The sequence below is a fragment of the Lissotriton vulgaris genome, chromosome 2_1 (assembly GCF_964263255.1).
Source record: "Lissotriton vulgaris chromosome 2_1, aLisVul1.2, whole genome shotgun sequence".
Lineage (NCBI taxonomy): Eukaryota > Metazoa > Chordata > Amphibia > Caudata > Salamandridae > Lissotriton > Lissotriton vulgaris.
The window spans coordinates 217048911-217074883 of record NC_141687.1 but is presented as its reverse complement, the minus strand read 5'-3'; the positions used below and the strand labels follow the sequence as shown (position 1 = coordinate 217074883).

Genomic DNA, 25973 nt, shown 5'->3' with positions numbered 1-25973 from the left:
AAGGGATAGCGCACTGTCCTCCACCGGAGCGAAATAAATAAATACATACTGTTCAATTATACACCTTCAGCGACCGCGGGGCCGCGTGTCTGAGCGTGTCTCCAGGGAAGGGATGAGTATTTGTTACCCCCAGTCGCCCACCAGGCACCACCGACAATATTGGTGTGAATTAAGCAATCTCAATGTGTGTCCGTCTGCCTCCCGCGCCTGACACCGAGGGCTCGGATGGCAAGACCCTCTGAACCCAGGCGAGGTTAATGTTATTCTTCCCGAGTCTGAGGGGCATGGTGCAAGTACCCTTAGAATCAGCCCCCCCCCCTTCATTCTGTAACGAGCCAGGGCAAGGATAGTCTGCCCCCCAAACATAGGAGTACTTCTCGATCTAGGTTGGGAGTTTATAGATCCATGTACACCCACCCCCATGGGTATCCGAGACTTTCCCGATGACCAGATGATTGGGATTTTACACGCATTGTACCTGGTCTAATATTGTGCGCCCCCCCACCCCCACCCCCACCCAGTGAAGACTAAATTGTCTAGACTTAGGCCTCTTATTTCTAATTAGTGACAATGTTTGGGAAAGGCATGCCTGCATGGCATATGGTGATTGATGGAGGCGTTGCAGTATACGAACCCTCCCATAATTGTGATTATTTGGGCAGTGGGTGGTGTGAGCAAACGCACACGTTTATTCGACATCCGTTATTTTAGTTGATTGCGGGTGGGTGGGGGCAGTGTCACATACCAGTCTCTATTCCTGGAGGGTGCCATCAGTCCAGCCCCTCCTGCGTTAGTATGGGTGTTGGCAGAGGGCAGGGCTATCCGCCCGTCAATCTAGCTCCTTTGTAAGTGGGCTTATTTGCCTTACTGGCAAATGAGAACATTTCAGTTGTACATGTCTGATTGAAGTGGTCCTAATAAATGGCACTCATTCGGTACAGTGTATATTTAGGTGTGAGCCTTAATGGCCCATGGCATAGACAGCTGAATGCAGTGATTATGGTTAGATGTGACTGCAAAACACATGGAGGGACTAATTTTCACTCAGCTGCTCTTGAAGATGGAGATTATGCAGAAGGATAGCCTCCCTAAGACACACACAGATGTTGCAGCCTGTGGCTTCATTACTGCAGGAATCGTTGCATTTGACGTGTGGATGGTAGGGATAGGGAGCACTAGCGAGGATACCTCCTGCGCCAAACTGTGCAGCTCCAGGAGTACTGTCTGTGTTTCATGTGTGGATTTGTAGCACGACCACTGAAGTAGAATAGTAGTTTGGGAGAATATAGCGTGGTATCCTCTTTGCACTGTTTCTCATCGGATGCACACTGTGGCATCGGTGTATGCAATTTGTCTGGGGGGCAATATTAGCTGTAATCGGTGAGCTTTTGATTAAGATACTGTTGTAGTGCACCGGGTACTTGCTGAATGGTCACAATGGAAAAGCCTAGTGGACGTGTTGCTGCCATCGACACTGGGCCTCACCCGTTTGTGTCTACGGTGAGGTGACAAGTGATATTCGAGGTAGAAAGAAATATTGTCTGCCTTTATGTCTAGTGGGTCTACATCTTTATTGAATTACACCCAACCCTGCGCGCTTTGCTTTTATGCCCGCTTTCCATACAGGGTTATATGACAAGATTCCCAGTAAAAAGGCTATCCCTTTAACAGACCGCGGGCTGCTCCTGAAGGTGACCAGGCAGAATACATTGCACAGGCGCCTACTCTTCCCGTCCGTCAGAAAACCTTTTCCGTTTTTCCTTGGCTATATCTCATGAGATTTCTCGTAATTAGTTTAACTAAATATTTATTATATTAACTCATTCCTTTAGTATATCGCAATTATGCTTTGGGAAAGCTGGTTGGGCTTCAGGGCTTGGAGCAGGTATGCTAACCTTACAAAACAACTCCATTAGGTCCAGCTGATGTCTTTGATCTTTGAAATAAAGCAGTCGTGGGAGGCAGTGCCAAGCCATTCGAGACGATTCTGGATTTGTCATATTGCAGAGAGAGGCTGGACCAGGCTGAATAGGTTGAGGGGAGGGATAGACCGGGATGCCTTAACGCGAGGAAAAATCATTTTTTGCCTTTCTCTGAGCAGGCGTGAGCTTGAGGAGCCTGGGTTGTTCTCGTGGTTGACGAGCAGGGAATGCTGATCTGGGATTGTCGCAGTCTGCCTCGTTTGCAGATGTTTGCCTACAGTACATGGCACCATTGTATTTGGGCGGGTTATAGAATGGCAGGCACCATGGTACCGTGCCATGCGTATAACTATGCTTAAGTCATGAGGAAATCTGTTGTACTGCATATTGATTCAGTAAAATATATGCGAGTTTGACAAACGTTTAAGTTTACAGGCGTGGACTTAAAAAGCGTTTTTGGTAATATGAACGTTTCGATTTTTTGGTGGTTATTTTTTGAAAACTTCCGGAATCTTTTATAAATCGAAGGGAGGTTGTGCCAGTGTTAAATATTAGACTGCTGTTACATTTTTGCACGCGGACTTTGGAATGGTTTCATGTATATTCTTAAAACATGAGGTTGGTACATGGCTTGTATCAGACAATGTACAATATTCTGTTTGCTGTTCTTCTATTTTATATCACCCTAAATTGAAATTCGTCTTGAACAACCAGCATTTCATTGTTCTATGTAGCAACATTATTGTTTGAACTTCTTAGCTGTTCATAGTCTTTGTTACCTTGCATTACAACTCTTTTCAGGCAATTATTTAATTGAATGCAGAACAATTCCTAACACTTGTGCTCAGTCTGAGCCTGTTCCACAATGCCACCACTATCTATTTCAATGAGCAGCCTTAAAGGTGCTGTATGCTGTTTTGTGAGGTAGTTTATATATTTTTGAAACTTTTTTTAAAAACGTATGTTTTTCTTTTAAAGGGACTTGTATGACAAATACAGTTTTCAGAGTCCTGGTCTATAATTGAGTTTACAGCGTGAAAGACCTTTGCGTAGAAGATTTGTATTCATTCACATAAAATGGGGTTTGACTTTTCTTTAAAAAAATACAGTTCTAGTTGAGTTTGGCATAGGAAATGGTCCCAAATCTGAAACGGGGTATTACTGAAAAGCAACTTCTTAGACATGAGGCAGAGAGATTCGTTCACTGAAGATGATCATTAATACAGGACAGATGCTTGAGGATGCCTTTGCTTGATATCGTCTCAGGATGCAGCAGTCTTTTCACGTGCTTCACTGCACGTGGGATTTCTCTGCAAGGAGGGATAGTGATTATTTGTCTTAGCATGCAACCCTTTACAAGTCAATATGCTTTAGAAATAGGTTAAACGGAGGCTTCTGGAACACATTCTACCGGAGGGTGAACACCTCCAATCTTTTCCTTAAGCAGTTCATTATTTGAGACTCAGATTTGTTGTTCTTTGTTTCTCCTATAGAGGATTTTTTGTACCATAATCTTGGGTAAGCAGGACCAGAGCTTTTGATACCCATATGCTCAAAATCTTTCCGGTAGGTGGGGAACACTTTTTTTAGTGTTGCATTTGGATTGGTTGGGGGCACTCATCATGGGATTGGTAAGGGAAGCTCCTGGTAGTTTTTTATTGGCTGTGAAGTTGCTTTGAGCCTATATGTCCCAGACAGGGTATCAAGCTGCTGCTACACACCAGGTCCACTTATGACAAAAAGGCATGTTCCAGTGATGTTAGCACAGATGTTGACTCTATATGACAAACTGTGCTCTTCCTTGCCGTTTGGCGAACACCTGGCAACGAGTGCTAGGAGGCAGCTGTCAGTTGGTACATTGCTGCTGTCTTACCTGTAATTGTTTTGTGTATGTGTGTTGGGGGCATGCTGCACAGACTAATGGAGAAGGGAAGCTCACATTACTGATGCCTGTATTTGGCATCTGTCCTATGTATTATGGAACCTTATTAGAAAAACCTTGTTGTTTATGCTAATGCTAAAGCCAAAACTATTTGTGGTGTTAGGACTCCTAATTCTTGTGGTGCATACCTCGGACAGTATTTTTCCCCTCTTCATACTAAATCCGCTTTGCTTTTGATTGTCATTTTTCCTAGAGGTAATGGGGTCTGCTGAAGAGATGTGATATTTATTCAGGTAAAATGCTAATACAGTGTGTAATTATGTATCTAACCAAATTACTTGATGAATCAGAACACACTTTAATGAGGAGCCCGACAGAGAGAATTTGGAAGAGTGAATGACAATGTTGGAAGCATATTCTGAAATTTACTTGGAGTGTCTGAACCTCACACACAAGTTTGGTGATCTGTGATGAACAACTGAATGAGGAGTGGAGCCCTGTGGCCTCGCGGGATCTCGATAAGAAATATGTATGACCCTCAACAGCCATTTCTGCCGTTGGTAGGTCTTTGGCCATTGGAGTAGTCCTGGTTGATAGCATCATCATTAGGTATTGTTGGCCTCCACCCGGACGGAGGTGATCCAGAGGAAATAGTTGGGATCTACTTTGTAAAAAAGTGAATTAAAACTACCTCTTTATCATAGAATTTGATTTATTCAAAACAATGATAAGGGCAAGGTTAAAAAAAAGGTGGATGTGAAAAATAGGACCTGTAATGTGTCCTTCACATCACTTACAAATGTAAATAATTGGTCTACATGTTTCAGCCGACATGCGCCGTTGCCGGGTATATGGCTTTTGTCAGGACCAACTTTAGGGGGAAAGGATAATTCCCCCCCCCCCCTTGTTTTTTAGGTCTTGCCTAGCAATGCAGCACCTGCGCTGCTCGCTATGCAAGATCTATTGTCGTCGACTTGAGTTTGGAAGGGGGACAGGAGATGTGCAATTTCCCCTGGACAGCGGATGTGCACGCTCACGGCGTCTATCTGAGCTTCAGGTCAGATAGCCGATGTGCACGCGTAAGGCTTGCAGCGTTAGCACGAAGCGCGCTTTTGCTTCGCTCACACACGCGGACGCTTTGGCTTCGCTCACACACGCGGACGCTTTTGCTTTCCCTCTTGCTCGCGCTCTCCCTACCTCCATCAGGCCCCTTCTGTTGCGGATCTGCCCCTTTCCTCTGGTGCCCCTTCGTTTATCTTTTCTTTCATTTTTATTTATTCCTGCAGTTGTGACAAGCGATGTCCACGCTTCTGCTTTGTAGCAAGGGATCGGTTCTTCCTGCAGGTATGAATGCAAGCGTAACAGCGAGACGTGAACTTGCGGTGTTGCCTTGTAGTCAATGATTTGCTGCTTTGGCCTGTAGGGGACACTAATCGCCTCCGCTGGCGTCCTCAGATATGCTTCAGGCACTTCTCACCAGGGGATGCAGCGCAGGACCCGTTGCCGAACTCCAGGCCACTGGCTTCTCTGAAACTATGCTCCCGTGTTAGGCTGGAGCTTCGGGGTGACTGCAGGTGGACCACGGCCTGTTCACAGTGCTTGAGAGGTTCACTTTTGCATTCAAGCCCCTCTGGACCCAGTTCCTGCCCCCCTCCGCCCTTGCTAAATTTTCTCGGGAGGACTCGGACCTGCCTCTTATCTATGCAGCATTTCTTGTTACTATGTGTGCATGTTTCATTTCCCTGGGTCCCCTACCCCACCCTGCACGTTCTAGCTCGCTAGAAGCGTTCTGTATAGCCACTTTTAAAAACCCTGTCCTTATCTCATCCCCTGCACGCTCCTGGTTGGGCCCTTACCTCAGTTGGTGCTCCATTGGCAGCCGGCAGCTCCACAATCTCCGCAGCCCACTCACAGCCGCCTCTGCCTCTCCCTTGTCTATAGTTTTCTGGCATTGTGGTGCAGCAGTCATCCCCTGCCAAGTCCCAGTTCGAGGCTAGGCTTCTCAATCGCGTCGCATCACCATTCTCCAGTGCGCTCGGACAGCCAATGTGCACGCTCACGGCGTGTCTTCTCTGGCGATATCAATGCGCCCGACAGGCAATGTGCATATACGGCCTGTGGCATTTGAACACAGAGCGCGCATGGCACACGTTCACTTTCCCTCCCTCGCGCACAGGAGATGGAGCAGGCCAAAGAACACTTTCGTTTTGCCTCCTTGCAGGTTGTGACAAGTGATGTCCACGCTTCTGCTTTGTAGCAAGGGATCGGTTCTTCCTGCAGGTATGAATGCAAGCGTAAGAGAGAGACGTGAACTTGCGATGTTGCCTTGTAGCCAATGATGTGCTGCTTTGGCCTATATGGGACGCTAATCACCTCCGCTGACGTCCTACGATATGCTTCAGGCACTTCTCACCAGGGGATGCAGCGCAGGACCCGTTGCCGAACTCCAGGCCCCTGGTCTCTCTGAAATTATGCTCCCTTGTTAGGCAGGAGCATCGGGGCGACTGCAGGTGGACCGCGGCCTGCTCACAGTGCTTGAGAGGTTCACTTTTGCATTCAAGCACCTCAGGACCCGGTTTATGCTCTGGGGAGGGTGGGCAGCCGACCCCGGAAAGCAGCAGGCTGTGGAGGGAGTTAGGGCACGTGCTATTGGTTCTCCATCTTGAACAGACCCCCCTGCTGTTTTTTTTTAAAGTTTTGGGAAGTACAAACGTAAGAGACATTTAGTCTCTTTTGTACTGTGCCATGTTGTGTATGGAGGGCAATCACAATTCTCTGCTTAAATCTCCTCAGTCTTTTGGTTACCGCTTGTGTCCATCACATCAATGGAGTGGACATCACAGAATGTAGCTTTGTGGAAAGCAGCTGTGGTATATCTCCATCTCAGTTGGAGGGTTTCTCCTCTAGGATCTCAAAAGATGTCCTGATATGTTTGTGCAGGTGGAAGGAGTGATCTTAGCATTTTTTTCCTGAACACATTTTAATGTTTTTTTCTGCTACAACATATCAATTGAAATGCAAGCACATGCAATATTTCTGCAAAATCAAAGCATGACTTTATTCGTTGTAGGCAACAACAGTATCTCCATCAACAACATTTCCCCCCTAGGGGTGGTAAGCTTCATTGTGAACATTGTGGAAACGTTGTGTTTGCCCTGCAATAAATACTCAGTTATAGGGAACACTGATAAAAGGATGTTCTTTGCAGACTTGCGCGACTAGTGCTTTTGGGAGGAAACGGAGATACTACTTCAGGGACTGGATCATTGTTTACATGTGTACTAAACGTTTCTATGTACTTTTTTCAAACCTTCTGATGGTAGAAGGGATCTGTTGCTGTTAACTTTTTCATAATATAAATATTTCATAGCTTGACCCACCACAAGCTCAAGTTGTGTGTGATGTTGTCCACTGCTGACTGATTGATAATCTTGCCACTAGGTGCATATGTGTGATTAGTTTTCCCATGGTGGTTGTGAGTGGGTAAGAACCTTTTTCCCCACTGTCACCAAACGTCACCAAGGGGTCAATGATAGGATTAAAATGTAAATGTATGTGTCTTGTAAAGCGCACTGCTGCCCTGAGGCGTCGTGCCGCTGTAGACCGCTGGGGAACCCGTCCTGGCTATCCCTGTGAGATGGTCCCTAATGGGTATCTCCAAGGTGAAACCAGGCATCCCCGGAGAATGTGGGGCGCCGTTGTAGAGATGAGGCAAGCTAATGCCCAGAGTTGCCGAGTGTGATCCCTGGTTAGAGTAGGCACTGAGGCGAGAATTATCGAGTCCGCTGACCCTGGTCCACAACCCTGCCGCGTCGGGAATTGAACCCTGGTCCCGGGCCGTTCTCTGCTTCCGGGTCTGCCGCCTCTAACCAGTGAGCCACACCACTCCATTATGATTATGTCACTTGTGTTTATTATCATTGTCCGGTATGTTTATATATGGGCACATTTCCACTACCTATGTATTGGAGTACCTGAATCCTGGCTACCTCTTCCACATTGTTTAGAGGTTCCAAATACCTTTAACTTTTCTGGTGTAAAATGCCATCTCGGTAATTAGCAATGCAATAGGTCTCGCAGTTGTTAGAGTTTGAGCTATTGTCATTGTAAATGGCAATGCCTTTTATTTATGTGTTGGTTTTTAAAACCTAAATAAAAGCAATTGACCTTTACAATGCCAATATGTTAAATTCTCGCAAATGTGAGACCTATTGCATTGCAAATGCTTGTTTATATATTACTCACGTCAGGTGGGACACTATCCCCTGGACATGGTTATGCGGCAGTTCGTATTCATTCCGGCAAGCAAGATTACATTTGCTCTCAGCTTTTTAAATCACTGAACGTGCCGCATAAGGTGGTGGCATAGACGCGTGGACTGTCCTCTTGTGGTGCAGCTTGTAGCCGCTGGTCTGGTCTCTAGTCTTCTGAATGTTTCTGTGGAACATATTTGGAAGTGGAGGGGGACCACAGCCTGCTTCCACTTCCCTCTCTTGATAGCTTGTTTAACAACTGAATCAGAAATACTTGGGAGACCAGAGACGTGGCCTAGGATTGAGGGAAGAGGAAGACTCCCCAAGGGTTGAATGTTATTGCAGTTAGCTGATGTTGACACTACTGTATACCGCCTGAGTTTTCTTCAAACACCACCATTGGATGTCTTTTTCTTTTTAGTGTGACCTAGCTTCAACCTTGTTACAATGCTTTTATGATTTGTAACAGTTCCTTAACGCCTTAAATCTAGGTTTTGTTCTGGCATGAGTGGAAACCTTATAAAGATACATTTTTGACACATCTCAATATCAAAGATTTTCGAGGACTCCGAAATAGAGACAAAGGGAATAGAATTTTGATAATTAATGTGTATTTGGAAGGACCGTTTTGTCCTTTCTGTCTGACATAGATTTAAAAAACAACATTTCCTTCTAGAGTAGAAAAAATGTATATTTAGAGTGATGTAGGTTTATTTTATTTTATTTTATTTTTTTAAAAATATTTTTATTGAGAAGTTTTTTCCCCTTTTTTCATACAGGGCACGGCAGTATTTACATTAAACAAGACATATCATATATTGAGAAAGATAAGGGGTAAAGAGAAAAGAATAAAAATAAGGAAAAAAAGGAAGGAAAAAAATAAATAAATAAATAAAAGCAAAAATAAAAAAAGAGAGAAAGATCACAATCAAAGGAGGTAAATAAGAACACAGATATTTAAAGTCCAAGCAAAATTACAATCTTTCCCCCCCGGTTGGGCCAGCATCAACATACATAAATGTAACTTAGATAGTGCAAAACATCTTAACAAGATATATTATTCAAACATTTCAATCCATACTCTCTTCTTTCCAACGAGTAATGGGATCCCAGATCTGTCTCCCAGTTTTCCTTCCCTTTTTCCCTTACCTTGCATAGATCTCAATTTCCAGGTTATATATTGATAGTAATTTAGCCAGCCATTGGTGAAATGACGGTGGTAAAGGATCCAGCCATGCAGATGCAATACAGAGTCTCATAACTGACATAGCTAAAGAGTGATGTAGGTTTAGAGGCATAAGTGTACTTCTGGAGAGTGGAAGTTAGGTAAATGAGTTGACTTTCACACTAGTTGTTTGTGGATGAAGAGACTCTAAAATACAATTTTCCTTTTCACTCTTCTCATTCTTTCCTGCTGTGATGCCATCGATCGAACCACCAGAAATGACCAGATTCTGGGTACCTATAGGAGAACAGCTTTTTATATCGAGATCACCCTAAACCTGCCTACATGCTCAAAAATGAAATTGAGTCCCAGATGCTAAAATCTTTGGATTCAAATGAAAAGCATTAATCTTAAACTGGTTCTTCTGGGTCTCCATGTAAGGATAGTAGAAAATGTGATGCAGAGGTGAATAAGCCTTGTTGATCTGGTTTGTTATTGAGAGCTGTACATTGGGATAGACCCTATTATTTGTTGTTGCTTCTTGAGAAGCATTGACCTTCTGCACAGTCCCTTGAACGGGAGGCAAGTTAACTGTTCAGTCGAATATGTCATTTGTGGCTATACTGGCTGGATCTGCTGTACAAAGTGATGTGACCCAGAGAAGGTTGTTTTTGTCTTGTCTGGCTTGTGGATTGTCACTTGTAGAATAATGTAGGATTGTATATTTTACTCTCTAAAACTACACTTCTAGTTCTGATGTTCTTGAGATTCAGAAAAGGAAGGGAGAGGAATCTCATGGGAACTGATTTGGATTTGCTTATGGCACTTAGTGATCATTTCAGGGGTTCGTGAAGTGAAAAGTAGTACAATATTCTACATGTGCATGCACAGCCGTGGTGAAATACCTGGCGAGGGATCATCTGCATCAAACATGCCATTGTAGAGCAAGAGGTTAAAGTTCGTTATCAGTTGTAGTTTCTTCAAGATACACTGATTCGCTCGAACGACAACTGTTGAGCCTCCCTTGCTCACAGCAACCCAATTGAACAAGAACAAGGGTAGTTTGGCAGCTTGTCAACTACATCAGTAGAAGACAGGAAATTAGGAGAAAGGCAACTGGAGTTATCTCCTTAGTGTGGTGAAATATCAGCACACAGTGCTTCAAGCCTAGATTAAAGTTTAGCTACAATAGATCCTTTAAGGAAGTTCTCCGAGGGCAACATGATGACAGTTAACCTAGCTATATTCTTGTATAGAAAAAAGTGATCAGACATGCACCCTGTCATAGGTTTAGGACAACTCATCACATTTCTGGTAAAGGGACAGAATAAGATGTTTATTTGTAGGTGGTGGTTCTTGTTTCCGTGCTGGATTATATCTCAAATTGATATATTTTTGTGTTGTAATTGAAAGTTGAGCTAAGAAAAAATTTAGATTTGTGGTATGGACTACATTTAGCAGTGTCAATCATGTTGTAGTTCCACCTTTTTCCTTTACTTTGGCAGCTAACTAATCGGGGCAAAAAGAGACCTATCAAGCAAAGAACGCATAGATTCAATTCGGTTGCCCTAGGTTTCAAAACAGGACAAAGGTCTCCCTCCCTAAAATAATATATTTTTAAGGATAATATTAGCTACTCAATTGCATAAACTGTAACCTTTTCAGTTAAGGTTATGACCTCTGAAGACCAAATCATAGCAGTTTTTAGAAGGCTATTTTCGTTTGTGGTCTCAGTTCAGTCTATTGTGGCATCGATGGCTTCTTGCTTTTTATTTTATCCAAATGTAAATCACAAAAGCTCTTTTGGAAAAGCATGGGAGACCCGTGGTGGCAGATCACAGAATAGTGTGGAGAATGTAGCACAGTTTGGGGGGTCTAGCAAGACTATTTCAAGAATGAACTCTGTCTCTACAGTGATAAACGAAAGAGGAAATGTTGTTTAGAACCTTATTTAAAGTACAATCCGCTCTGTGTTGTGGAATGAATATATGTAGTAGAGAATTTCCTCTAGGAGGCTCCTGGTCATAAAAGAAAATTACCCTTGCGCAGGATCCATCGGGCCAGATAGTCTGCGCTTCATCATAGATTGCGGAGATATTCACAGCTTACTATTGGGAGTTATACATCCACCGCCCTCTCTCAGTACGAGAACAGAACACATCATTTTTTTACAGAGACCCTCCCTCTCTCCCTCACTAACTGCTGTCCCGAAGAAAACCCTGGAGGCTGCACTTAACCCTCGAGGAAATTGATGAGGCCATTCTGGCGCTGAACATTGGGAGGACTCCTAGCCCAACACCTTTCCCCCTGAATATTACAGTAAATTCTGCACCATTTTGCTCTATACTAGGAGGCCTTTGTGATGGGGTTTTCCCCCAACCTCACCCCTCGGGAGCTGGACTCTGCAACCATCATGGTCATTCCCAAATTGAGCAGTCCAGAAGCCCAATGTCGGGCATGCCGCCCTATATCCCTGGTAAACTGGGAGACAACGTTTTCCACAAAACTCCTAGCCCTAAGACTCTCAGGTTATTGACACCCTTGTCCATCTGGAACAATACAGCTTCATGCGTGGCGCAGCACCCTACACCATATTAGACAGACACGTATAGCATTGACCTGCGGCCAAAAACTCAGATCTGTGCGCCCTTTTACTCCTTGACTGTGAAAGGCGGTCAACTCGATCGAGCAGTCCTTCCGTGACAGTGTTCTTGAGCCTATGGGGTTCAGCCCGAGATTCTGCTCCTACTTGTGGCTTCTCTCTGATCACCCGACAGCCTGGGTCTGAGTCAACAGGGTCCGTTGGAGCCCTTTCCTGTCGAGAGGTGGACTCTCCAGGGCTGTCCCTTTTCTCTGCTCCTCTTTGCCTCAGCCATTGAGCCGCTGGCTCGGCTGGTACATTGCGATGCCCATGTTTCCAACTGGAACTGGGGTGGCAGCATTGTATACAAAATTGCACTCTACGCAGATGACGTTCTGGTGTTCCTCACCAATTCCCATCTATCCGGACCCAGATGCCTGCAGTTGCTATGCCTCAGGCCTCCGTCTGAACAAAAGAAAATCCCTTCTAGTGCCTGTCCGAGGCAACACCAACACTGTTTACTGGAAAGGCTCTACAGCAATTTGCCGCTTTAGCTTTAAATATCTAGGTATCACCATAGCTCTTGAACACAAACTCGCATGGAACCTGAATCTAACCTCGCTCCTTACATGAATGAAAAAAGACCTCTTGCGGTTGCTAACCCTAACGCTTAATGTATGTGGATCAGTGGAGGCTGGTGACTTTTGAAAGTGGTGGCTGCATAAAAGTTAGTGATGAGTGACTGGTGTTGAATGGGAATCTGCCCCTGAGAAAAGAGTGGGTAAATGATGCATTTTCGATCATATTTGAGAAAGCAAGAAGGTTAATTAAACAATTATGAAAGTGTAAATATGACATCAATAATGCTCACTATCACATTACTTCAAATAATCTCTGCAACGCCCTACCATTTCTCATACGCAAGATCCTGTTTTGATCTAAAAGAACACTTCTTTATGGCTGTTACATGAAACATAAACACAACATTTCTCTGCAACATATCTAGAATAGAATCTCACACATCACCTACATTCAAAATAAATTAAAGGGAAACGTATTTAAATCAATTTGTTTAACAAGAATTCAATGTCACCTGGGCAAGAATCTATGCAGAACAGAGCTGGCTCTATAAGGAGGTCCCTGAAATTTTGGGGTGCTTTTTTGGATGTAAACATCAAAATCACCCAAAATGGATTAACCACTGACTTACACAGAAAGAGCACGGACAGAAATAATACTTTGCATTATACCAGTTTCCACCAAGGTTCACTCAAAAAACATCTGCCTTTTTCCCAAATGTTACGCGTCAAACGCATTGTATCAGACGAACACATGTTGAACACTCGGATTCAAGAAATGCATAACCGTTTTTTGGATAGAGGTTACCCGGAACTTATTCTTAAGGAGGCCCAAGCTCGTGTATCCAAAATCACTCGACAAGAAAGTCTTTCTAAAACTTCAAAAACCAACCAACAGCGCATCGTGTTAGTCTCTAAATTTTCATCCACCAGCACCACCTTCAAGAAAATCATTCTTAAACACTGGCCAATTCTCCAAATGGAACCCGATTTTGGGGATATTTTCAGGAATCCTCCACTATTTGCTTACACTAGAAGCAGCAATCTCAAAGAAATTCTCTCTAAACCTATCACGACATCCAAACAACACAAAGGAACACAGCCTTGTTTAAATTGTAACCACTGCAATTCTGTTATCAAGGGCAACATCATCCGACACCCAATGAGAGGCCACGCGATCAAGCTTCAAGTTGATGCCACATGTGATTCTACTAATCTGATCTATGCTCTCAAATGCCCTTGTGGCAAATTATACATTGGGAAAACCGAACGTAAAATCAAGACACGTTTAAACGAACACAAGTCTAACATTCGTTTAAAACATGAGAAATCCAGCCTAGCCATGCACTTTTTGGAAGCTCGCCATACCATCGCTCAACTTCAATACATCGTCCTGGAAATAATCACCAAAAAAGAAGGAATAGACAATCACAAACTCCTTCTAAAAAGAGAACTTGAATGGATATACCGTTTACAGACTCTGAAACCAAACGGTCTCAATGATCAAATTGAATACAGTTGTTATTTGTAATTATCCTTGTAAATATCTGATATGTGCTAACACTTTACATTGCTCTTTACTTCGTTTTACCTTTCAGTTTTTTTCACACTTCACTCTTATTACTTTCCTTTTAACTACCCCACTTCAAGATGGCCTTTGGTCCTTTGTTACTTAGTCCTTCTTCTTTTTAATTTTTTCCACCATACCCTATCCGCTTCAGTCCCATTTCCATGTCACCTCTCTAGCTTTATAACCAACCCTCCCCATCACTCACCTCACACTCGCCGACAGCACCTCTTTGCTGAGCACCTTGATTACCCTTGGAAGTAGCACGCCGCTACGTTTGTACATGAAGTAAGTGATTGTACCTTCCATGCAACCCTGATACTCTAACCCACCTTCTATTTCTTTTCCCTCTACCTTATTATTTTCACCAGTCGTACCCTTAACGGTCACCACACTATGTTGACCCACCCCTGTTCACCTTTTTGAATTCCCCCCCCCCATTGATTGGCACCTTAACTAGTAGTTTTTCACTTGTTCCTACTACCCTGTTCTGATTTTCTACTCGTCTTCCTTTCAGCTCTCCGTGATCAAGGGCTCTCCAGCCCGAAATGCACAGGAGGAGTTCGCATTTATTGTACTTCTAAGGAATTTCCTCATGTTGGATTGATATGCTGTTAATATCGATGAAAAGATCAACTAAAACTTTGAACTACTAATAAATATTTGAGTTACTAAATCTACACAACTATCTTTGGAGTCATTTTCGACCATGTTTGGTGTGCCTCACCTGGGGATGTAGCAGCACTTTCGTGCCTACACTACTTCACTTCATATAACCAGTGTTCTTGACGGAAACACCTCCCACGAGTGCACCCAGAACTTTAACAATCACCTGAACTTCTGTTTCACCAATTAGCTGTGCACCTCCTACTTTCGTTTCTATTCATTGAATAAATACCACCAAGAGGCACGAGTATGTCTCGGAGTATCTTGTATAATAGATACCAGGCTGCATCATACACCAAGCTTGCTTGCGACGTGTTTCATGACAAGCTACCGGACTCTGCCTGTTGCCTCATCCAGTGTGTTGCCAGTCATTCTCAGGCGCCCCTTGCAGACAGACATGCATCCTACAGTGCCAGAGGCATTATTATGTGTCATCATCACACTCGCAGAGCTGAAGTGGGACAGCCACAGAAGGGAATCCCATGCATGGGAGCTACAGCTCGTTTTCAGAGTGTAATACAGTAATAGCATTACCAATGGCCTGTGTTCTCGGGAATTAATTATTAATCAACACATCATTCGCATCAATGACATCCATTCTGAGTTCATGTGCTTGGAGGTGGCATCAAATCTGTAGGGATGGGATTTATTTGAGCAGCTTACCGGCCTTTGATATGCGAAGCATGGCAGGACTTCACCAGGCACCTGCACAAAGCATAGATTGAAACAGGCCGTTCGACCGTAGCGCAGTTTACCAGTTTGTGACATTTTAGGCAGCTGTGTTACTGAGAATTTAACAAAAATAAGCACTAATTTGAATGAATGCAATACGTGTTTTTTCAACATTCTCAGTTGCACACAACGTCATGAAAAGCAGATTATTTCATTTAAAAAATGTAATTTTAATGTTAAGCGCTATATAAATGCAATTTCAATACAATACAATACAATATAATTTTAACAGAGGCGCGCTTTCTTCATTGTACCTCAGCAGGTTTTGCTGCTTTTTGATTCACAGTGCTGTTTTTGCTACAACAATTGGCAGTGCACTACGGCCAAGTTTAGTCCATATTGTTACCCTGAAGACAAAGCACCAAGCAGAGTGGAGTCAGCGTAGTACACAGGAACTGCCAGTTGTGTGTGTTTGGGAAACAGGAGGAACGGGAACTGTTATTTTACAAGGGGTGGATTCTGGTGCAGTGTGAAGGAACAGGGGAGTATGTAGGTGTTGTTGTGCAGCTTTGGCTTCTAGCACATAGGGTGGGAGCACAGATATGTGTGAGGCCGCATGTCCATTTCTGACAGCTAACAAAGACCATTTGTGCATTCTTAGCTGTGTGTTCCAGGCAGGTTGAAAGTGCTCTGCAGGAGAACAGGTACATATGTGGGGATGTTTGTCAGGTGAGCAGCAGGCATTGTAATTAGGGCTCCCGGTTTTATGGTATTTATTTTTTTATCATTTCCGTCTGTATTTATTTTTTTGCCATTTTATCTGTATTTATCCATATTTATTTTTTGGGTTGTGTAAAAATTAAGTTGGAAAACTATATTTCCATATTTACTTAACTGTTCAATGCGCACTCATACTTTGATGTCTGTCATCTGATCGCTATTTAAGCTACCAAGTATTACATACCAATACATCCACTAGTAAATATCAGCATTATACTACAAATGCATGTGCCATCAGTTAAAGAAATTTCATCCTGTTTTTTCATTTTCCACGCTGTCCATTTGCTCAGGTGTTGGACTATAATTCATGAAAGACCGCATGGAAGTTCACTTAAAGAAGCACAATTTTCTGTATTGATCCGCCTTTAAAAATAAATGCGTTGATTTCTGTCTGTATTTATCTGTAAAAATCCGTAAAAACGGAAAACAGGGAGCCTTAATTGTAATGTAGGGACCGCGAGCAGGGGAAGGACAATGTGACAGACCGTATGTGTATGTGGTGGTGCAGTTTAGGGGAGCAGTCGAGCAGATGAAGTGGAGTGCATGTGGGGGAGGTCTGAGATGCGGTGAGTGGGGAACAGGAAAAGCAATGTGTGTGTGCTGGAACAACAGAAGCCTGATTTCGGATGGCCTGGAATGCGGGTGATGACCAGGGATTATGGAAACTCGCAGCCCAGGCGGTAACTTCAGCCAGAGGCGCTGCTCTCAGTCTAGCAGGAGCAGCCAGTGCAGCCCTGGGATTCTACCACCTGCCGAGTTTTCTGTTTTTCAGCAATCATGTGAGATTACCGAAGTCTCAGCAGTCATCTTCGCTTCCTAATAAAACCAGGCCTCATCTTGTCTCTCTCTCTGTATCCGATCCTCAATCTGAGTTTAATTTCATCATAAACTGAGCGATGCGTGAAGCGCAGCTGGAGTTCGCATGTCCTGTGCACCGCCTGACTGTAAAATTTAAAGACCCTTAGTCGGACGCAGCGATCGGCAGCAGAAATAAAAATTGTTGATATCACTGTTGAAGAAATTAATTTAACCAACTTTCTTTAGGGCCGAGACTGCTGCTTCCACCACTGCTTCCACTACACTAACACCAGCCTCAGTTGCGGGTTTCGCGCGGGGGGGGGAATCTTACAAGGGGATGGGTTTAAAAGAAAAAATATTAAAAACTTTTTACTTGTCCCGCGCCACCTCCGTTCCTGGCCGGATGATGTTCTCCCGCCGGGGTTTCCTGGAACAAAAAGGAAGTATGCATCCTCCCTCCCCTCCCCTCAGCCAATCACAACGCTGCAATGGCAGCATTGTGATTGGCGCGGAGTCGCTTACTTCCCCCAGCCGGGCACCAGTAGGATCACCATTTTACATAGAGAAAATGTAGAGTGTGCATGACTGCTTTGGGCCGACCAAGCAGTTAGGGTACTCAGAGTGGTGCAAGCCACTCTTCCCTGACCCACCCGCCTGCCCCCAACCAGGCAATCCCTGCCACCCCTCCCTCAACCAGGCCATACCCCTGACATCATCTTTCTCACAGTGCGAAAAGCATAACTTAAAATGGTATTTAAAATACCTTTTATGTTCTGCTTCTTGCACTGCGAGAAAGCAGCGGGGTTGTGCTCCAACACCCTAATGGAGTGGCCGCCACTGCTTGGATGAATCTCTCTTCAAAATGGTGCTATTTCCTCGTTTCCTGTATACACTTCAAAATTTCCAACTGATGTTCCAAAACTCTTGGTTCTTGGGTATAGCCTCGGATGCCCGTTTCTTTCTCTGGCTAAAAAACCTCTCTGAATCACCGTGACCAAATGCCGACTCTTTATATACGATGGAGGAATTACAATGGCCAATAGACGACTTTACTTTCTGTGCTGCCCAAGTGATGGCCATAAACGATTGAGTCTGTGGAGGCTGGAATAATCCAGCATACTGTGCAGAACTCTCTCTCCGAGGTCCTAGTGTTGGACAACTTGAGGGGGCTTCTTCATGGCGATCTTATCCCGCGTAACCTCCTCAAAGTCCGTAGAATGGTGTTCTTGACCTGGAGGGCAATTCTACGCTCCACAGGGTTGGGGGCAGGTTGACTCACAAAAATGCTCTCTGGCATGGCTGAAAACTCCGCCTTACTGCACAGTTTAAAAGATTTGCTAAATAGGATGAGATTAGAATCTCAAATCTTTTCAACGTCTGGCGGGTAAGCTACATATGCTTCTTACAAGAATTGTTGTCACATTTTTGACTTTCTAAGATTCAGTTTTATCAATACCTCCTACTACGACACACACTAGCCAAATATAAAACAGAACTGGTAGACCTTCCCAAATACAACTCTCTCGAAGACAAACTCCTAATGGGAAACATCAGAAGGGGTGGAGTATCCCAAATCTATCGGATGTTAGTGCTTAAAGAAACCGATCACCTGAGTCCCCTTAGGCATGAATGGGAGAGCTGGGTAGGCCCCCTTCAGGACGTTGATTGGCGAGAGGCCTGCATGTCCTCCCGTAAATTAGCCAAATCCTCCAGACTCCGGCTGATTCAGCTCCACAACCTCCACTGTTCATACCTCACTCCCTGATGCCTGTGGCATGCCATTCGTGTTGCAAACCGACTTGCCCACGATATGACTGGCCAGATGCCTATATATTTTTTTTTAGGTCTCGCTGATCCAGCGCGCATGTGCGGTCAGCGAGACATTTAGTAACTGGCTTTTTGAAGGGCTTTCTCCGGCCACCAGCGAGTGGTTATGCGCGAGGGTGCGCACTTAAGAGCACAGGCACCATCTCTCACTTACTTTCACTTTCGCAGCGCCGATGGCCACGCGGCCAATGCTTGTTTTCTATAGATAACCAAACAGAATAGTCTAGGGGCTTCTTCATAATGACGAATTCGAGGTAATTGAGAAATTGATTGTTGAATAGGAAAACGAAATGTTTACTGCCTTTCTATCGCTCGTTAAAGAATACATCAATGTCAATAGCAATCTTTGGTCTGAAAAATTGAGAAAACTGTATTTGAGCTATTTTTGTTAGCGAATACAGCAATGTTGTAGATTAGAATGTTAGTTCACTTTTAAAAGTGGCGAAAATTATGTGCCCATTTCCTGCTGTGCCAGAACATTGTTTAATTCTGTGAGAAGCTTGTGTGTTTGTCCCATTCCATTCTGTGGAAGCCCCAGCAATAATGCATTATGGGGAGAGGATGGGCGTAACAACCAGAGGTCCTGACTTTTTGGAACTGGTGAACAGGGTCTCGAGTCGGCGTCGACTCAACATCCTGTGATTCTGGACAAATTACCTAATCTCCCCGTGCCTACAAAATATGAATATCTTTGTGTAACGTAACTGGTGCTCATGTAAACCGCTCCAATAAAATCCGGCCGAGTTCGTCCCATTTTTAAACTGCAAAAGAAAGTCTTAGTGGCATGCAAACACATAGATGCGTTATAGCAAGGCCCACCATGGCATTTCTTCATCCTGGACATTTCTGAAGATGATTTACAGTTGGGGACTCCTCTCGCCCCGTACAGTTTCTGAGAGGTGTTATGCAAATCAGTTAACTGGTATAGGGAGCCGCTGAGGGTGGCATATTGACTAGCAAAGGCATCACAACATACCCTCTGGTAATTCTAAGCATCATTAGTAAGGACAGACTGGTTATTCTAGCGACAACGCCGTGAATACAAACACACGTCATTCGCCATCTGCCTTATCGTGGCAGCACTAGGAGGATGGCAGGCGCGTGCAAACAGAAACACACATCGATGATACTAGGCAGATAGCGCCACTATTGAGGCTCGTATAAAGAAACATGCAAGTCACACCCTAAATGACTGACAAAATTCCAAAGCTTGGCCAACCTATTTGCTGTAAGATCTTTCTATTTACATCTGATTTACATTTCAGAGGCCATTTTGACAACCAATGGCTTTGGGGATTCTTCACTGCCTCCCCGTTCATACTCTGCCGGATTTTTAGTTTTTACCTCTAGCCTAGCAGTTGGAGGGCCCGAATGTTTTTGGGTCGAGGTCTTTATTTGTGGGTCCACTTGCTCCTGGACTAAGAGCTTGCAGTGACGATCCTTCCCCCTTAGTATTACAGCAATTGGTTTCAGGGGGATTTGAGGGATGGTTGACAATGTTCCCTCTGACCTGTTTTGCTTAAGTTCTGCAAAGTTGGGCCCCTCTTGCGTCTCTGGTTCTTGCCATGCTAGTTGTTGACTATTTTGTGCATCGTCACCCCTCGAGCTGCTTTGTCCTGGCAGTTGCTGGTTTTCCATGTGTGCTACTTCTTCCAATTCGTTTTCACGTAGTTTTATTTTCTTCTCTTGCTGCACCACCCGGATATCTTTACCAATCGCTTTATCCTCGCATACTGGGCTTCTGACTCCTTGTTTGTTTTGAGACTCAGAAAAAGATTTTGCCGTGTGCCTAAGGTCTTGACTGTCTGTGAAGGAGGACTGTGAAGTGTGCTTGATTCCTTTCTACGCTTCCTGCCTCAGGTAGGGGTCGAGGTATTACTTTCGTTTCCGTATTTGGTTTTGCTGTAAAGAGTGGGAATAATTTAACCCGGAGCTGGGTTTTGTTGTTTGTTGTATTTTAGCCTGGGATTCCTTGCGTGCTTTCTTTCCCGTTTTGTGATTTTAACTTCCGCCTTTGTTATTGGCTGTGGTGACGCTGTTTGATCTTCGCGTTGGATTGGATTTATCTCAAAATCCGAATTTATTTGAGCGTCGTTTTTATTTTTTGCTTCCTCATGGTTGACATTGGATAGGTGTGAGGTTTGCTCTTGCGCAGTTGGTGTTTGAAATGTTCCTTGGCACTGGTGTTTTAATGACTGTTTACTTGCCCTAGAACATCTTTTAAGATTTCCGGTAATGTAGCCAGTTTCTCTATTATCGGGCTACAATGGCAAGTGGCTTGTTGATTATTTGTGTCGCTCTGCCTGTCTAGAGTTTTTTTTTATTAGTAACACTGTTATTGCGTCCACTTTTTTATTTATTCCGGCGATGTGACTGGCCATCAAATTTATTAGGTCAATTTGGACGTCCATTTTATCAGATTGGAAATGTAGTACCTTTATGGATTGTTCCAAGGTTTGAATCAAATTGTCAGCCCATTTTGTGTGGTGTCGGTCATCGTTGTGTTGTGTCAGTGCTGACGAGCTGGGGCTTGACCCATTTCCGGAAGAGATTGTTATTGGTGAAGACAGGATTTGTTGTTTCTTTGTTATAGGGCTATTGCCATCCTCCTGCGGTTCTGTTATGTTGACATCCTGAATTCTTTGAGTATTCAGAGGCGTTGATGAGACCAAAGTGGCTCTTCTTTGTGGGATTGTATTCTTTGGGCTCGGGGTAAGTTGCTCCCTGTCCAGTCCCATCCCTTTTAGAGACTCCAAGACTTCAATTGGGTTCGCCTCGCTTATATTGGAAATCGATTTGCTGATCCGCAAATCCTTTGTTGCTAGACTTGCTGCAGATTTTATTAGGTCTATTTTTTCCTGTTTTGACCCTTCAGTGCTCATGACAAGGTCAACTCGTCATGGGTTTTGCCTGCCCTGTGCTTATGACGAGTTGAGCTTGTCATGATATATGGACTTAACGATTCTTCAGCACCGGAGGGGAAAACCCCCTAGCATCCAAGGTGTTAACACGGCACTGTTCCTTATTTCCTTGGGGAATTTCACTGACGTTTTGATTTACTATAAGTGAGGGGTCATTTTGTTCCTGTATTTGACCTTCAGTAAAGGAGTGGGATTTTTCACACTCTCTACTTGTCCCCATGAGAGCCTCTAGGACCTCTAGGACCTCTAGATCCGAGGGTTCCGCTGTGTCTCCGGTATTAATTTTATTTGGTTTTGCTGTGGTTTCTTTTTGTACTTCAGTTACATCTCCCGGTTTAGTTTTGGGTGTTAGTCCCGTCCTTTCAATTACTCCGCTGTGTCTCCGGTATTAATTTTATTTGGTTTTGCTGTGGTTTCTTTTTGTACTTCAGTAACATCTCCCGGTTTAGTTTTGGGTGTTAGTCCCGTCCTTTCAATTACTGCCTGGTGCACCTGGGCTTTTACTGGTACCGATTTTCTGCCATCTGTATGTGGCAGCCTAATCTCTGGAAATTGTTCTTGAGATGGTACACTGTCTAACATAGCTGTAGTAGCTCTAAGAGAAGGTTGTGTTTTGGCCGGCTGCATTGGGGTTGTCAGTAGCACAGATTCCCTTTGGGGGGCGTACATAGCCGCCAAGGGGTCTTTTAAGAAAAAAAACTTTTGTTATCACTGTTTGGTGAGTCGGTTTGGAGTTTGATTTTTTCTGGTGGGGTTGGGACTGAAACCAGCCTGTCCCTGTGACCCACTCCGTTTTCCCTGATGTTGGTTTGTGAGACCTCCTCCTCTTCTTGTTCTTTTAGTTTTTGTTTTTTGTTTTTGTTTCCTTGTTTACTTCGCGGTCTTGCTATGGCCTCCTGGCGGATGGTGCCTGATCGCATCTGTGCAGAATCCCGGCGCTGTGTTTCTTTGCACACACTCGGGTGCTGGCGGCATCATTACATAAGGAGGGGGAGGTGAGGGCTTAACTTGTCATTGGGATGTATAACAGCGCCTGGCTTTTTATATTTGCATTTTCTTCTTTATCACTCAAGCTGCGGTCTCTGAACCTTCCTATACTTATACCATGCGTGATGACTGCTGCGCACTCAGGGTGTGATGCTATATGTATTGTATCATTACAGCTTAGATTTGACATCGCAGTTAATAATTCACATGTATCGCATGTGTAAGCGTGTGTCGACTGTGCAGGTTCGCTGTACCGAGGAGGACTCACCTGTGGGGATCCCACACAAGTCTGTGCTTATGCAACTTAATGTACACGTGAGCCATGTCCCCAAATGTTCAAATGAGCGATTTGGGTATTATAATGATCCCTTGCAACTGTGTTGTTTCCAATAGCCACAGATCAATTAACTGCTTCATAACCTAGTGAACACAATAACGACAACATGTGGAGGGGGAGGTGAGGGCTTAACTTGTCATTGGGATGTATATCAGCGCCTGGCGTTTTATATTTGCATTTTCTTCTTAATCACTCAAGCTGCGGTCTCTGAACCTTTCCGATACTTATACCATGTGTGAATACTTATACCATGTATGATGACTGCTGCGCACTCAGGGTGTGATGCTATATGGGTGTTGATACCGTTGTGGCAGAATTTTATTTTTTGGGGGATGAGGGGAGGTTTCTTTAGGGCTGTCTGGGGCTTCCTCTAGCGTCATGTTGTGGAGATCGTTTATTTGCATAGTACTAGGGTATCTACCCTCTGCAGTGCATTACCTCTGCTTAAGCTCAATTTAGCAGTGATTGAGACCAAGCCTGTATGGAGGTTCCTCAGCCTTCCAGCGCCTGCTGATGAGCCTCTTGGCCACCACTAGTCCCAAATCTAGAAATCTGGTAGTAGCTCTGTGTTTCTTCTCCCTCGGAAATATTCTAGTCACGCAGGCTTCCCGTGCATTGGGGAGTTCTCTCTCAGTGCACATTGAAATATGTTGAGCTACTCCTTCACAGTAAATCATGTAATCTATTACACGTCCATAACTTGTGCAAAAAGTCTGCGTCCGTTTGTTTGCATTGTGGTCAGCATCCGTCTTGTCTTTGGTAGTATCTATTAATTTTGTCTGGAGAGAAGTATGCTCGATGCACTGTGTAAAACTGAATTAATCGAGAGCTAGCATTTCTAGGAATTAATGTGTGGCTTTCCAATATTGTATTCCATTCTTTGGATGTACATGGGTGGGCTAGATCTGCCTCCCATCTAGGCCGTAAGGGAGCCAAATCTATTGCAGAATGTGTGCCAGGTGTCTCCTCGAACCATTTTGTGAGGTGCCGTCCTGAACCCATTACGTGTATGTATTGCACCACTATGTGTTTGAGGTTCCCTCATGATATCACCCCAATTGCTTCGGAGTGTACCCACCCATGCGGCATGGCTAAGAAAGAGACCCTGGCAGGATTCCCTCCTCATACATCAAGTTTTCATATGTCCTCAGTGCATTCTCTTTATAAAGATCTCCTAATGTGTAAATGCCTCCCTCATGCCAGGCTGTGAGTTCAGCTGCCCTGACCGTGCCGCTCTTTTCTGGTGTACCCATGATCGGGAGGGCTGGTGTATACGGTGTCATTTGCTTGGTAAGAGAGAGTCTTCAGTGGTAGCACCTTTGGGCTTCTTGCACCAACAGAGGTAGCGGCTCCTGCTTTTTTGTACAGGGGTGGAATATGTGCGTGAGCATGTCTATGATGTGTGGGGGACTGTTCCCTGCTGTATCTCCCACTTGTAGCTCCACCATCCAGATGGCAACTCATTGCTGCTGGGCTGCTAAATAATAGTGCTCCATATTTGGTAGGGCCAAGCCCCCTTAAGTTTGAGGCAAGTAGAGTTTCGTGAGTGCTACACTGCAGCCCGTGTTCCAGAGAAGATCCCATTGTATGCCCTCATGAGAACGGAAAAAGGATCCTGGTAGTTAAGTGGGAGATTAGTCAAATAATATTGGAGATGTGGCAGGACCACCATTTTGATGAGCGTTACTCGACCCGCTACTGAGAGGTTGAGTGTTTTCCAGAACTGTATTTGTGATGTTAGTCGTGACCGCCCTGGTGAGGTTGCCGTCTAGTATGTCCTGATCTGTGTGGTATACCTGTATTCCCAGGTAACGGAACATATCTGATTTCCAAGTCACCTGAGTGCTGTCGACAGATAACGGGGAGGCTGCAGTGTGGGAATCAAAGGGGAATATGCATGACTTGTCCCAGTTAACATGTTATCCCGACCGCTTCGCAAAACGTGTAAGGGTGTCCGATATCACCGAGGGCACTGCTCGGATGTCCCTGATGTATAACAAGATGTCATCTGCATAAAACAATGTAGCATGTGTCTCTGGTCCCATTTTAATACCCCAGAATACCGTGGAAGCTCTCATTGCCAGAGCTAATGGCTCAATTGCCAGAGAGATGATTAGTGGCGAGAGAGGACATACCTGTCTGGTGCCCCTTCTGATCTTCATGGGTAGAGAAAAAAGATTGCCAGCGCGAACCCTCACTGTTAGTGTTCTGTATAACAATTTTGACTAGACTTAAAAATATGGCCCACATCCGTATCTTAGAAGAACAGCGAACATGTACGTCTGCTCAACCGTATCAAAGGCTTTTTCCAGATCTAATACCAGTCATTCCACTCCTGACAAGTCTTGTGTAGAATACCGCATTACCCAGAACAGTCTGTGTACATATAGTGAAGTATTGCGCATGTGTAAAAAAACCTGTTATGGTCTGCGGGTACGAGGTGTGGCGTGAGTAGTGTCAGCCGTCCTGCTAAAACCCCAGCCAATATCTTGTAGCCAACGTTCAATGGCGCCAGTGGGCGATAATAATACCATATGTGTGTGAGATCTCAGTCTGGCTTCAAGAGAGTGATCAACGTGGCCTCATTAAGTGAGGCCGTGAGGATCGTGGACTGTAATGCCTCTGTATATACCAGATGTAGTTGTGTGGCTAAAAGGTGTGCATATGCTTTGTAGAACTCAGGTGGGAAGCCATCTGGGCCCGGAACTTTCCTAGAAGCAAGGGCACGCATTGCTCCACTTATTTCTTCCGTGTGATTGGGTTTTCTAGTTCCATGCATTGGTCTGGTGAGAGTCTGGGAAGGTCATGGCTATCCAGGAATCTATGCATCTCTAGCTCTGACACCTCTAGGGTTGACTGATACAGCTTCCCAAAGAGTGCGGTTAGCTCTGCGTGTATTTCATGTTGTGTGTATTTCATCCCTTCGTTGCGGGGTCTGAGCGCTGTGATAGGCCCTGACGGTGTTTCCTGCTTAATCAGCCAGGCTAGAATTCGCCCAGCTCAGTCTGCCTTGTGTGTTCTCGCAGAGTGCGCCGCA

At 44.5% G+C, this 25973-nt stretch overlaps 1 protein-coding gene across 1 annotated transcript in view; it reads left to right on the top strand.

Moving 5' to 3' along the window:
• Positions 1 to 25973, top strand: part of YWHAG (tyrosine 3-monooxygenase/tryptophan 5-monooxygenase activation protein gamma) — a 182321-nt gene that overhangs the window by 466 nt on the left and 155882 nt on the right. The window lies entirely within an intron of this gene.